We start from the raw sequence: 14,054 nt of genomic DNA, 5'->3' as shown, positions 1-14,054 counted from the left end.
AGTGTGAGAACCATAGACCGCTTTAACCCTTTATCAACCGATGAAAACTGTTTATTGTTTTTTTGTCTCCCATCATTTTTAACCCCTTAGTGACAGAGCCAATTTTTACAATTCTGACCAGTGTCACTTTATGAGGTTATAACTCTGGAACGCTTTATCGGACCCCGCTGATTCTGAGATTGTTTTTTTCGTGACATGTTATACTTCAAGTTAGTGATAACATTTCTTCGATATTATTTGCGATTATTTATGAAAAAAACGGAAATATGGCGAAAATTTTTAAAATTTTGTAATTTTCAAATTTTTTATTTTTATGCCCTTAAATCAGAGAGATATGTCACGAAAAATAGTTAATAAATAACATTTCCCACATGTCCACTTTACATCAGCACAATTTTGGAACCAAATTTTTTTTTTGTTAGGGAGTTATAAGGGTTAAAAGTTGACCAGCAATTTCTCATTTTTACAACACCATGTTTTTTTTAGGGACCACATCACATTTGAAGTGATTTTGAGGGGTCTACATGATAGAAAATAACCAAGTGTGACACCATTCTAAAAACTGCACCCCTCAAGGTGCTCAAAACCACATTCAAGAAGTTTATTAACCCTTTACGTACTTCACAGGAACTGAAACAATGTGGAAGAAAAAAATGAACATTTAACTTTTTTTTGCAAACATTTTACTTCAGAACCATTTTTTTTAATTTTCACAAGTGTAAAAACAAAAATTTACGCCGATACCCCATATGTGGAGGTAAACCACTGTTTCGGCGCACCGCAGAGCTTGGAAGTGAAGGAGCACCGTTTGACTGTTTCAATGCAGAATTGGCTGGAATTGAGATCGGACGCCATGTCGCGTTTGGAGAGCCCCTAATGTGCCTAAACAGTGGAAACCCCCCACAAGTGACACCATTTTGGAAACTAGACCCCTTAAGGAACTTATCTAGACGTGTGGTGAGCACTTTGAACCCCCAATTGCTTCACAGAAGTTTATAACGTAGAGCCGTGAAAATAAAAAATCGCATTTGTTTTCACAAAAATGATTTTTTCGCCCACAAATTCTTATTTTCACAAGGGTAACAGGAGAAATTAGACCACAAAAGTTGTTGTGCAATTTCTCCTGAGTACGTCGATACCCCATATGTGGGGGTAAACCACTGTTTGGGCGCACAGCAGAGCTTGGAAGAGAAGGAATGTCGTTTTACTTTTTCAATGTAGAATTGGCTGGAATTGAGATCGGACGCCATGTCACGTTTGGAGAGCCCCTGATGTGCCTAAACAGTGGAAACCCCCCACAAATGACACCATTTTGGAAACTAGACCCCTTAAGGAACTTATCTAGATGTGTGGTGAGCACTTTAAACCCCCAGGTGCTTCACAGAAGTTTATAACGTAGAGCCGTGAAAATAAAAAAATCGCATTTTTTCTACAAAAATGATCTTTTTGCCTCCAAATTTTTATTTTACCAAGGGTAACAGGAGAAAATGGACCCCAGAAGTTGTTGTACAATTTGTCCTGAGTACGCCGACACCCCATATGTGGGGGTAAACTACTGTTTGGGCGCATGGCTGAGCTCGGAAGGGAAGGAGCGCCGTTTTGGAATGCAGACTTTGATAGAATTGTCTGCTGGCGTTATGTTGCGTTTGCAGACCCCTAATGTACCTAAACAGTAGAAACCCCCAACAAGTGACCCCATTTTGGAAAATAGACCCCCCAAGGAACTTATCTAGATATGTGGTGAGAACTTTGAATGCCCAAGTGCTTCACAGAAGTTTATAATGCAGAGTAGTGAAAATAAAAAATATATTTTTTTCGCACAAAAAAGATTTTTTAGCCCCCAAATTTTTATTTTCACAAGGGTAACAAGAGAAATTGGACCCCAAAAGTTGTTGTCCAATTTGTCCTGAGTATGCTGGTACCCAAAATATGGGGGTAAACCACTGTTTGGGCGCACGGCAGAGCTCGGAAGAGAAGGAGCGCCATTTTGGAATGCAGGCTTTGATAGAATGGTCTGCGGGCGTTATGTTGCATTTGCAGAGCCCCTGATGTACCTAAACAGTAGAAACCCCCCACAAGTGACCACATTTTGGAAACTAGACCCCCTAAGGAACTTATCTAGATATGTGGTGAGAACTTTGAATGCTCAAGTGCTTCACAGAAGTTTATAATGCAGAGTAGTAAAAATAAAAAAATATTTTTTTTTCCCACAAAAAAGATTTTTAGCCCCCAAGTTTTTATTTTCACAAAGGTAACAGGAGAAATTGGACCCCAAAAGTTGTTGTCCAATTTATCCCTGGTACGCTGATGCCCCATATGTGGGGGTAAACCACTGTTTGGGCGCACGGCAGAGCTCAGAAGGGAGGGAGCACCATTTGACTTTTTTAGCGCAAAATTGGCTGTCGTGTTTGGAGACCCCCTGATGTACCTAAACAGTGGAAACCCCCCAATTCTAACTCCAACCCTAACTCCAACACACCCCTAACCCTAATCTCAACCCGATCCATAATCCTAATCACAACCCTAACGATAATCACAACCCTAACCCCAAAACAGCCCTAATCTCAACCCTAACCATAACCCTAATCAAAACCCTAAATCCAACACACCCCTAACCCTAATCTCAACCCTAACCTCAAACCTAACCCTAATCCCAATACTCCCCTAACCCTAATCCCAACCCTAACCTTAACCCTAATCCCAACCCTAATCCCAAACGTAACCCTAATCCAAACCCTAATCCCAAACGTAACCCTAATACCAACCCTAATCCAAACCCTAACCCTATTCCCAACTAACCCTAACTTTAGCCCCAACCCTAACCCTAACTTTAGCCCCAACCCTAACCATAACTTTAGCCCCAAGCCTAACCCTAATTTTAGCCCCAACCCTAGCCCTAACCCTAACTTTAGCCCCAATTCTAACCCTAAATTTAACCCTAGCCCTAACTTTAGCCCCAACCCTAACCCTAAGGCTACTTTCACACTTGCGTCGTGTGGCATCCGTCACAATTCGTCGTTTTGGACAAAAAACGGATCCTGCAAATGTGCCCACAGGATGCCTTTTTTGCCCATAGACTTGTATTACCGACGGATGGCCACACGTCGCGTCCATCGTGCACTGGATCCGTTGTGTTTTGGCGGACCGTCGTCACAAAAAAAGTTCAATGTAACCTTTTTTTTTACGTCGCGTCCGCCATTTCCGCGCATGCGTGGCCGTAACTCTGCCCCCTCCTCCCCAGGACAGACTGGGCAGCAGATGCGTTGAAAAACTGCATCCACTGCCCACGTTGTGCACAATTTTCACAACGTGCGTCGGTACGTCGGGCTGACGCATTGCGACCGCCCCGTACCGACGCAAGTGTGAAAGAAGCCTAAGGCTACTTTCACACTAGCGTCGTACTCGGCCCATCGCAGTGTGTCGGGCCGACGTACCGATGCTAGCGTTGTAAGCGCCGCACAATGGGTGCAGCGGATGCTGTTTTTTCAACGCATCCGCTGCCCCATTGTGAGGTGCGGGGAGGCGGGGGCGGAGTTCCGGCCACGCATGCGCGGTCGGAAATGGAGGACACGTCGCACAAAAAAAGTTACATGTAGCTTTTTTTGTGCCGACGGTCCGCCAAAGCACAACGCATCCGTCGCACGACGGATGCGACGTGTGGCAATCCGTCGCAATGTGTCGCTAATGCAAGTTAACGGAGAAAAAACGCATCCTGCAAGCACTTTTGCAGGATGCGTTTTTTCTCAAACGACGCATTGCGACGGAAGCCAAAAAACGCTAGTGTGAAAGTAGCCTAACCCTAACCCTAAATTAAGCCCCAACCCTAGCCCCAACCCTAGCCCTAACCCTAGCTGGAACAGGGACAGGTGAATATCGCAAGTGCTGGGTGTGACGGCGACAGAGCAGGAAGAGACGCCACGCCAGTAATCAATCCAATAAAAGTTATCGGAACAAGGAACTGGGACAACACAAATCAAAGTAATTCTGCAGCGTCCGTAATTAGTCTACACTGAGTCCACACAAAAAGGAGCAGATCCGGGGGCGCCACCTGGCAATCCGACGCCAGGGAAAAGAAAAATAATCCTGGGATGGGTTTACTGGATCCAACACATGAGGGACACAACACCATTCCACATGGCAGCTTTTAACCCTCCACACTCTGGCACCAGGATCTCGCCTCAGCATAAGATCCCAGCCCTTCGCAAGTCACCACACAATTGAATCAGCCAACACATGAGTCTATTGTTCTGTGTCCTGGGATCCACCCCTCCATGGGGGAGGGCTCCCCCTTCCGGTTGTTGACTTAAGCCTGATTACATAGCAGTCCAGGGACACAGGCCGGGGGAGGGACACGCTGTTACAGCGGGGGCCTTAGACACCGGCGACTCCAGCACCTGACCCCCATAGTGCGCTGGTGTCCCCGCCTGCTTATGCACTCAGCGCCCAGCGACGAGAGGTGAGTATGTCATTTATTTTTTTTAAATCGCAGCAGCAGCATACGGGGCATATTATGCTATGGAGCATCTTATGGGGGCCATCAACGATGGGAGCAGCACATGACAGAATGGGGGCGCAGAATGGTTGCAGCACATGACAGAATGAGGGCGCAGGATGGGAGTAGCATATGACAGGATGGGGTGCAGGATGGAAGCAGCACATGACAGGATGGGGGCGCAGGATGGGAGCAGCACATGACAGGATGAGGGCACAGGAAAAGAGTAGCACATGACAGGATGGAGGCGCACAAAACAGGATGAGGACGCAGGATGGGGCTGCACATGACAGGAAGGGGGTGTAGGATGGGAGCAGCATATGACAGGATGGGGGTGCAAGATGGTAGCAGCACATGACAAGATTAGGGGGCAGGATGGAAGAGGCGCATACCAGGATGGAGACCATATACCAATATAAATGCTCGCCACCCAGGTGTAGAACAGGTTCAATAGCTAGTGTGTGTATATACAGTCATATGAAAAAGTTTGGGCACCCCTATTAATCTTAAGCTTAATGTTTTATAAAAATTGTTTTTTTTTTGCAACAGCTATTTCAGTTTCATATATCTAATAACTGTTGGACACAGTAATGTTTCTGCCTTGAAATGAGGTTTATTGTACTAACAGAAAATGTGCAATCTGCATTCAAACAAAAGTTGACAGGTGCATAAGTATGGGCACCCTTATCATTTTCTTGTTTTAAATACTCCTACCTACTTTTTACTGACTTACTAAAGCACTTTTTTTTGGTTTTGTAACCTCATTGAGCTTTGAACTTCATAGCTAGGTGTATGCAATCATGAGAAAAGCTACTTAAAGTGGCCACTTGCAAGTTGTTCTCCTGTTTGAATCTCCTCTGAAGAGTGGCATCATGGGCTCCTCAAAACAACTGTCAAATGATCTGAAAACAAAGATTATTCAACATAGTTGTTCAGGGGAAGGATACAAAAAGCTGTCTCAGAGGTTTAACCTGTCAATTTCCACTGTGAGGAACATGGTAAGGAAATGGAAGAACACAGGTACAGTTCTTGTTAAGGCCAGGAGTGGCAGGCCAAGAAAAACATCAGAAAGGCAGAGAAGAAGAATGGTGAGATCAGTCAAGGACAATCCTCAGACCACCTCCAGAGAGCTGCAGCATCAACTTGCTGCAGATGGTGTCACTGTGCATCGGTCAACTATACAACGCACTTTGCACAAGGAGAAGCTGTATGGGAGAGTGATGCGAAAGAAGCCACAAACAGAGTCGGCTGAGGTATGCAAAAGCACATTTGGAGAAGCCAATTTCTTTTTGGAAGAAGGTCCTGTGGACTGATGAAACCAAGATTGAGTTGTCTGGTAATACAAAAAGGCGGTATGCATGGCGGCAAAAAAACACAGTGCGTTGTATAGTTGACTGATGCACAGTGACATCATCTGCAGCAAGTTGATGCTGCAGCTCTCTGGAGATGGTCTGAGGATTGTCCTTGACTGATCTCACCATTCTTCTTCTCTGCCTTTCTGATGTTTTTCTTGGCCTGCCACTTCTGGCCTTAACAAGAACTGTACCTGTGTTCTTCCATTTCCTTACTATGTTCCTCACAGTGGAAATTGACAGGTTAAATCTCTGAGACAGCTTTTTGTATCCTTCCCCTGAACAACTATGTTGAATAATCTTTGTTTTCAGATCATTTGACAGTTGTTTTGAGGAGCCCACGATGCCACTCTTCAGAGGAGATTCAAACAGGAGAACAACTTGCAAGTGGCCACTTTAAGTAGCTTTTCTCATGATTGCATACACCTAGCTACGAAGTTCAAAGCTCAATGAGGTTACAAAACCAAAAAAAGTGCTTTAGTAAGTCAGTAAAAAGTAGGTAGGAGTATTTAAAACAAGAAAATGATAAGGGTGCCCATACTTATGCACCTGTCAACTTTTGTTTGAATGCAGATTGCACATTTTCTGTTAGTACAATAAACCTCATTTCAAGGCAGAAACATTACTGTGCCCAACAGTTATTAGATATATGAAACTGAAATAGCTGTTGCAAAAAAAACAATTTTTATAAAACATTAAGCTTAAGATTAATAGGGGTGCCCAAAGTTTTTCATATGACTGTATATATCTAACGCTAAGAAGACCAAAAATGATTGGCACTGTCTGTGAAACGAGGTTATCCAAAAATTTCGGGCCCAGGTATTAATGAATAATAGTCCTAGCATCAGCAGTGCATCAAGATCATAGGTGCTCTTCTGAAAATACACGAAAATCCATGACCATATGCAAGAAGAAATAGAAGGCACTCACCGATCTAAAATTCCCAACTTTATTTCATCTTCATGTTAAAAAAATACTGACCCGTGGAAGCGCAAGCACAGCGCGAAACAGCCGTCGTCTATCCCTGCTCACAAGAGTTCCGCACCTCACTCCCCCGGCCATGGAATTTTTTTAACTTTAAGATGAAATAAAGTTGGGAAATGTAGATCGGTGAGTGCCTTCTCTTTCTTCTTGCATATGGATATATATATATATATATATATATATATATATATATATATATATATATATATATATATATATATATATATATTACAGACCGAAAGTTTGGACATACCTTCTCATTTAAAGATTTTTCTGTATTTTCATGACTTTGAAAATTGTAAATTCACACTGAAGGCATCAAAACTATGAATTAACACATGTGGAATTATATACTTAACAAAAAAGTGTGAAACAACTGAAAATATGTCTTATATTCTAGGTTCTTCAAAGTAGCCACCTTTTGCTCTGATGACTGCTTTGCACACTCTTGGCATTCTCTTGATGAGCTTCAAGAGGTAGTCACCGGAAATGGTTTTCACTTCACAGGTGTGCCCTGTCAGGTTTAATAAGTGGGATTTCTTGCCTTATAAATGGGGTTGGGACCATCAGTTGTATTGTGCAGAAGTCTGGTGGATACACATGTGATAGTCCTACTAAATAGACTGTTAGAATTTGTATTATGGCAAGAAAAAAGCAGCTAAGTAAAGAAAAACGAGTGGTCATCATTACTTTAAGAAATGAAGGTCAGTCAGTCCGAAAAATTGGGAAAACTTTGAAAGTGTCCCCCAGTGCAGTTGCAAAAACCATCAAGCGCTACAAAGAAACTGGCTCGCATGAGGACCGCCCCAGGAAAGGAAGACCAAGAGTCACCTCTGCTTCTGAGGATAAGTTTATCCAAGTCACCAGCCTCATAAATCGCAGGTTAACAGCAGCTCAGATTAGAGACCAGATCAATGCCACACAGCGTTCTAGCAGCAGGCACATCTCTACAACAACTGTTAAGAGGAGACTGTGCAGCAGGCCTTCATGGTAAAATAACTGCTAGGAAACCACTGCTAAGGACAGGCAACAAGCAGAAGAGACTTGTTTGGGCTAAAGAACACAAGGAATGAACATTAGACCAGTGGAAATCTGTGCTTTGGTCTGATGAGTTCAAATTTGAGATCTTTGGTTCCAACCACCGTGTCTTTGTGTGACGCAGAAAAGGTGAACGTATGGACTCTACATGCCTGGTTCCCACCGTGAAGCATGGAGGAGGAGGTGTGATAGCATGGGGGTGCTTTGCTGGTGACACTGTTGGGGATTTATTCAAAATTGAAGGCATACTGAACCAGCATGGCTACCACATCATGTTGCTATTCCATCCGGTTTGCATTTAGTTGGACCATCATTTATTTTTCAACCGGACAATGACCCCAAACACACCTCCAGGCTGTGTAAGGGCTATTTGACCAAGAAGGAGAGTGATGGGGTGCTACGCCAGATGACCTGGCCTCCAGTCACCAGACGTGAACCCAATCGAGATGGTTTGGGGTGAGCAGGACCACAGAGTGGAGGCAAAAGGGCCAACAAGTGCTAAGCATCTCTGGGAACTCCTTCAAGATTGTTGGAAGACCATTTCCGGTGACTACCTCTTGAAGTTCATCAAGAGAATGCCAAGAGTGTGCAAAGCAGTCATTAAAGCAAAAGGTGGCTACTTTGAAGAACCTAGAATATAAGACATATTTTCAGTTGTTTCACACTTTTTTGTTAAGTATATAATTCCACATGTGTTAATTCATAGTTTTCATGCCTTCAGTATGAATTTACAATTTTCATAGTCATGAAAATACAGAAAAATCTTTAAATGAGAAGGTGTGTCCAAACTGTTGGTCTGTACTGTGTATATATATATATATATATATATATACCGTATTTTCCGGCGTATAAGACGACTTTTTAACCCCTGAAAATCATCTTAAAAGTCGGGGGTCGTCTTATACGCCGGGTATCGCATTGCCGGGTGTATATGGTGGGTGGGGGGGGAGTGGGCCTGATGACGACGAGGGGGCGTCTCACAGGAAAGTGAGTATCCCCCATTACCTCATTGTATCATTGCAGCGTGGGGTCTCTGCTGGGAGCGGCGGCGGCTGCTGTGCTGTGCGTGGGGCGGCGGCTCCTCTTCTTCAGTGTGGGGCCTCAATGCTGCTGGGCGGCGGCGGCGGCTTATCTTCAGGCAGTCGGGGCTCCTCCGGTATCTCCTTAAAGCCCGGAGGCCCTGCCGGCAACTCCATCGGTGCAATGCAGTGGCCTCCGGGAACATGGCCGCTGCTCAGATTCAGAGATCTGAATCTGAGCATGCGCAGCCCCCAGCGGCCGGGCCACCGCATAGCAGCAATGGAGCTGTCTCCGGGAAAATGGCCGCTGCTCAGATTCAGATCTCGTCTCCCGAGATCTCGGGACGAGATCTGAATCTGAGCAGCGGCCATGTTCCTGAAGGCCACTGCATTGCACCGATGGAGTTGCCGGCAGGGCCTCCGGGCTTTAAGGAGATACCGGAGGAGCCCCGACTGCCTGAAGATAAGCCGCCGCCGCCGCCGCCCAGCTGCACAGAGGCCCCACACTGAAGAAGAGGAGCCGCCACAGCACAGCACCCACGCTGCACAATGAGGAGCAGCAGCCGCCGCTCCCAGCAGAGACCCCACGCTGCAGCGATACAATGAGGTAATGGGGGATACTCACTTTCCTGTGAGACGCCCCCTCGTCATCATCAGGCCCACTCCCCCCCCCCCCCCAAAAGGCACATTAGTTACCGGTCCTATAAGACGACACGGTTTATAAGAAGACCCCCGACTTTTAAGGAGATTTTACATTTTAACTGGAAAAGTTGGGGGGTCGTCTTATACGCCCAGTCGTCTTATACGCCGGAAAATACGGTATATATATATATATATATATATATATATTATGTATATATATATAGTCTTTATATTGCAGAGAGAGATACATAGAGGAATAGCCGGTAATTCATTTGTCAGCCTCTCCAAAATCACTGCTGGAGCCGACAGGATAGAAGACATGGTTTACATACACTAAGTAGATGCAGAATAGTTAGATATGTACTGTATATGTCAGTGATCAATACAATTAGTATAGTGTGTGTGCAAATTAGAGGATATATATGTAATTAATAAAAGATTATTTTTTGGGGAAAAAATGTTGCGGGCTCCCGTGTAATTTTCCAATCCAGAGAGGGAAAGCCAGCGACTGGAGGCCAATGTTTATAGCCTAAGAAGGGGGTAATACCCATGGATCTCCCCAGGCTATCAATATGAGCACACAGCTGTATTTTTAGTGTTTACTGGCTATTAAAATAGGATGGCCCCCCAAAAATGACATGGGGTACCCTTATAATTAAATTCCAGAAAAGGCTATGCAGACAGCTGCGGGCTGAAATTCATAGCCTAGGAAGGGGCCATGGATATTGACCCCTCCTGGCTACAAACACTAGCTCTCAGCCTCCCCAGAAATGTCGCATTTTAAGATTCGCCAATTTCAGCACTTAACCTCTCTCTTCCCGCTGCCCTGTATCGGTGGTATATGGGGTAATAGTTTTGGGGTTGATCTTATATTGTAAGGTCACATCAAGCCCGGCTTAGTAATGGAGAAGTGTCAAGAAGACACCTATCCATTGCTAATCCTATAGTTGTTACAGGTTCAATAAAGACGCAGCCAGGATAAAGTCTTTTAATGAAATAAAACACTAAACACAGTTTTTCATCCTTATTATCCAGCTAATACATACAACGTCCTTGTTCTCCTGTAATTAAAAGCAAACAAACAAAAAAAAACAACAACAATATACCATACCTGTCAGTTGTTCTGTCCCACGAAGTAATCCATATCTGGGGAAAATACAGTTTGCAACTTTGAGCGGTGCTGAAATGCGATCGCCATGGCTGCAAACTACTGGGGAATGAGGAGATGCTGCCAGCGCAGCCTCAGTGACTAGCGGTGACGTCACTGAGTCTGCCCTCCCTGCCAGCCTGAACTGCAATGAACTCTGCAGCGTGGGAAAATGAACTGGCATTTTCCCACGCTCCAGAGTTCAGCGCGGGTCAGGCCAGCAGGGAGGGTAGACTCAGTGACTTCACCGCTAGTCACTGAGGCTGCGCTGGCAGCATCTCCTCATTCCCCAGTAGTTTGCAGCTGGGCTGGTAGCATCTTAGCACAGTCCTGGTTGCAAACTGTATTTTCCCCAGATATGGATTACTGCGTGGGACAGAACGACGGACAGGTATGGTTGTTTTTTTTTTTATTCATTACAGGAGATCGAGGGTGTCTCATAGATTAGCTGAATAATAAAGATGGCAAACTGTGTTTATTGTTTTATTTAATTAAAATACTTTATTCTGGCTGTGTCTTTATTGAACCTCTAACAACTATAGGATTATTAATGGATAGCTGTGTTATTGACGACTCTCCATTACTAAGCCGGGCTTGATGTGACCTTACAATTCAAAGGTCACATCAACCACCCAACTATTACCCCATTGCCACAGCTACAGGGCAGTGGGAAGAGAGAGGCTAAGTGCCATAATTCCCATAAATCATGCAGCTGCGTCAACAAAAACTAAATCTCTGAGCAGTCACAAATACTCGGAGATTTCCCGAGCAACAAGTATATTCGCTCATCACTATTAACTATCTGCAAAAAAACACTTGATGAACTTTCGATAGTAGGGTAGTTTGCAAACCTGTTATGGTTCCCAATGGCAAGGGAACCTCAGAAGCATAGAAAAAACGGACAAGCTCTCGGGTGATGGAAACTAGAGCTGACCGCGATGCTAAACCTATACACCACACTAGAAGTAGCCAGGGGGCGTACCTGCGTTTTCTCTAGACGCCTCGCGCCAGCCGGAGAACTAACTACCCCTGGTAGAAGAAACACAGTCCTGGCTTGCCTCCAGAGAATGTCCCCACAGGAGATAGTAGCCCCCCACATATAATAACGGTGAGTTCAGATGAAAAGACACACGTAGTATGAAAGCAGATTTAGCACAGCGAGGCCCACTTAACTAGATAGCAGAAAGATACAATAGTGGACTTCGCGGTCAGCTACAAAACCCTATCAAAACACCATCCTGAAATTACCTTAACTCATGTGACAACTCATGCCACTGGAGTGGTAATTTCAGCCCAACAAGAGCTTCCAGCTGCAGAGATTCACATAACTGCAAACTGGACAAACATACAAAAAATAGACTTAAGGACTGAATAGTCCAACTTAGCTGAGCAGCAGACTGGGAGCAGGAACATGCAACAGAATGACTCTGGTTACATTGATGGCCGGCATTAGAATGACTGAGGAGCAAGGCTAAATAGGATACTCCCACATCCTAATAGGAACAGGTGAACTGAGAAAGCAAGGCTTGCAGGACACCAGTACCACAAGAGACCACCGGGGGAGCCCACAAACCGAATCACAACACAAACCCCAAGAAGCATTGCAAATAGTGATGAGCGAGTATACTCGTTGCTGTCACGGGGAGCCTTGGTGAGCGAGAGCTAATAACCCGGGCCCCTGCAATTTCCCTCAGACTAGGGAAATCCTGACTGACCCTCTACCTAGAGTTTACACTGAAGGTGTGCATGTCCAGGCCTTGAACCTCACCCTGTCTCCTGAGCTCAGCCCTAGGCTGAAACCTCCGCCCACCACCCAGTGAAGATGTAATACACCAATACCCACAGTTAGCACAGACAAGGATAAAGGAAAATATACACCACGCCGCAGTCACTCAGGAATACACTATAAATGTGCAGGGCAAAATAAATACAAATAAAGGAAGGAGTAAATAAGACAAAGGAAAATACACCACCAACAACGAATCTCCAACCACCAGCTCTCCACTCCAGACCGAGATAACAACACAAGAAGACAGAAGCTATAATCGGCGACGCCCAATGATCAGGAGAGCTATTTAAAGACAATGGGCATGGCCCAGCTTCCAATCCAAGGATTAGGTAAATTAACCCCAGAACAGCTAGACAAAATCTAGCCGACGCCAATGAGCAAATAGTGGTCAAAAGCGGAACTACCGCTGTCTGTCGGACGACCTGGTCTGAACAGCGTCCGACATGACAGTTGCTCGGGCTTTCCCGAGCACGCTCGGGTGGTTTCCCGAGTATTTGTGACTGCTCAGAGATTTAGTTTTTGTTGATGCAGCTGCATAATATATGGCTGCTAGCCAACTTGAGTACATGTGGGGGTAGCCTGGTTGCTAGGGAATCCCCACATGTAATCAAGCTGTCTAGTAGCTGTAAATCATGCAGCTGCGGCAAGGAAAACTAAATCTCTGATCAGTCATAAATACTTGGAGACCACCCAAGCGTGCTCGGGAAAACCCAAGTAACGAGTATACTCGCTCATCACTAGTTGCAAACCCTTCAAGTCACGGGGCTGAACCCAATCACTAATAGCCTGCACCTTCTTGGGATCCATGCGAAACCCCTCATTGGAAACAATCAAACCCAAAAGTGATAACTCCTGTACAAAAAATTAACATTTCAAATTTTGAAAAAAGTAGTTTTTCCCAGAGTCTATGAAGGACAGTACACAACTAGTGCAAATGGGTTTCACTGTCAGGGGAGTAAACCAAGATGTCGTCAAGGTAAATAACCGCAAAGCGACCGATCATATCAGCAAACACAACATTAATAAAATTTGGAAAAATGGCCAGGGGTGTTTGTTAGCCCGAAGGACATAAACAGATTCTCAAAAAGAACTTCTCACGTGAGAAACGCCGTCTTCCACTCGTCTCCCTCTCGAACATTTATCCAATTATAGGCTCCCCACAATTGATTACACAAGTCAGGAATGAGAGGAGGTGGGTAAGTGTTTCTCACAGTGATTTTGTTGAGTTCCCGAAAGTCGAGGCAAGGACTCAAACCACCATCTTTTTTCTTTACAAAGAAAAAGCCAGCTGCCACAGGAGAAACATAAGGGCGGATATGCCCCTTACGAAGACTCTCGGCAATATACTCCTTCATGGCCAGCCACTCAGGACAAGACAGATTAAACAAACGGGCCTTGGGCAATTTAGCCCCAGGAATTAAATTGATGGCACAATTAAAAGATGGATGTGGCAGTAGAACCTCAGTCTCGCTTTCAGAGAACACGTCTTCAAACACCTTCAGGTACTCCGGAATACCTTCCAGACCGACAGACAACACAGATACAGACTTCAAGGACTTAGATAAGGACCATTGAACAATTTCCTCAGTAA

This window comes from Ranitomeya variabilis, chromosome 5 (assembly GCF_051348905.1).
Source record: "Ranitomeya variabilis isolate aRanVar5 chromosome 5, aRanVar5.hap1, whole genome shotgun sequence".
NCBI classification, from domain to species: domain Eukaryota; kingdom Metazoa; phylum Chordata; class Amphibia; order Anura; family Dendrobatidae; genus Ranitomeya; species Ranitomeya variabilis.
The sequence above is the reverse complement of the archived record's forward strand: the minus strand, read 5'-3'. Positions refer to the sequence as shown.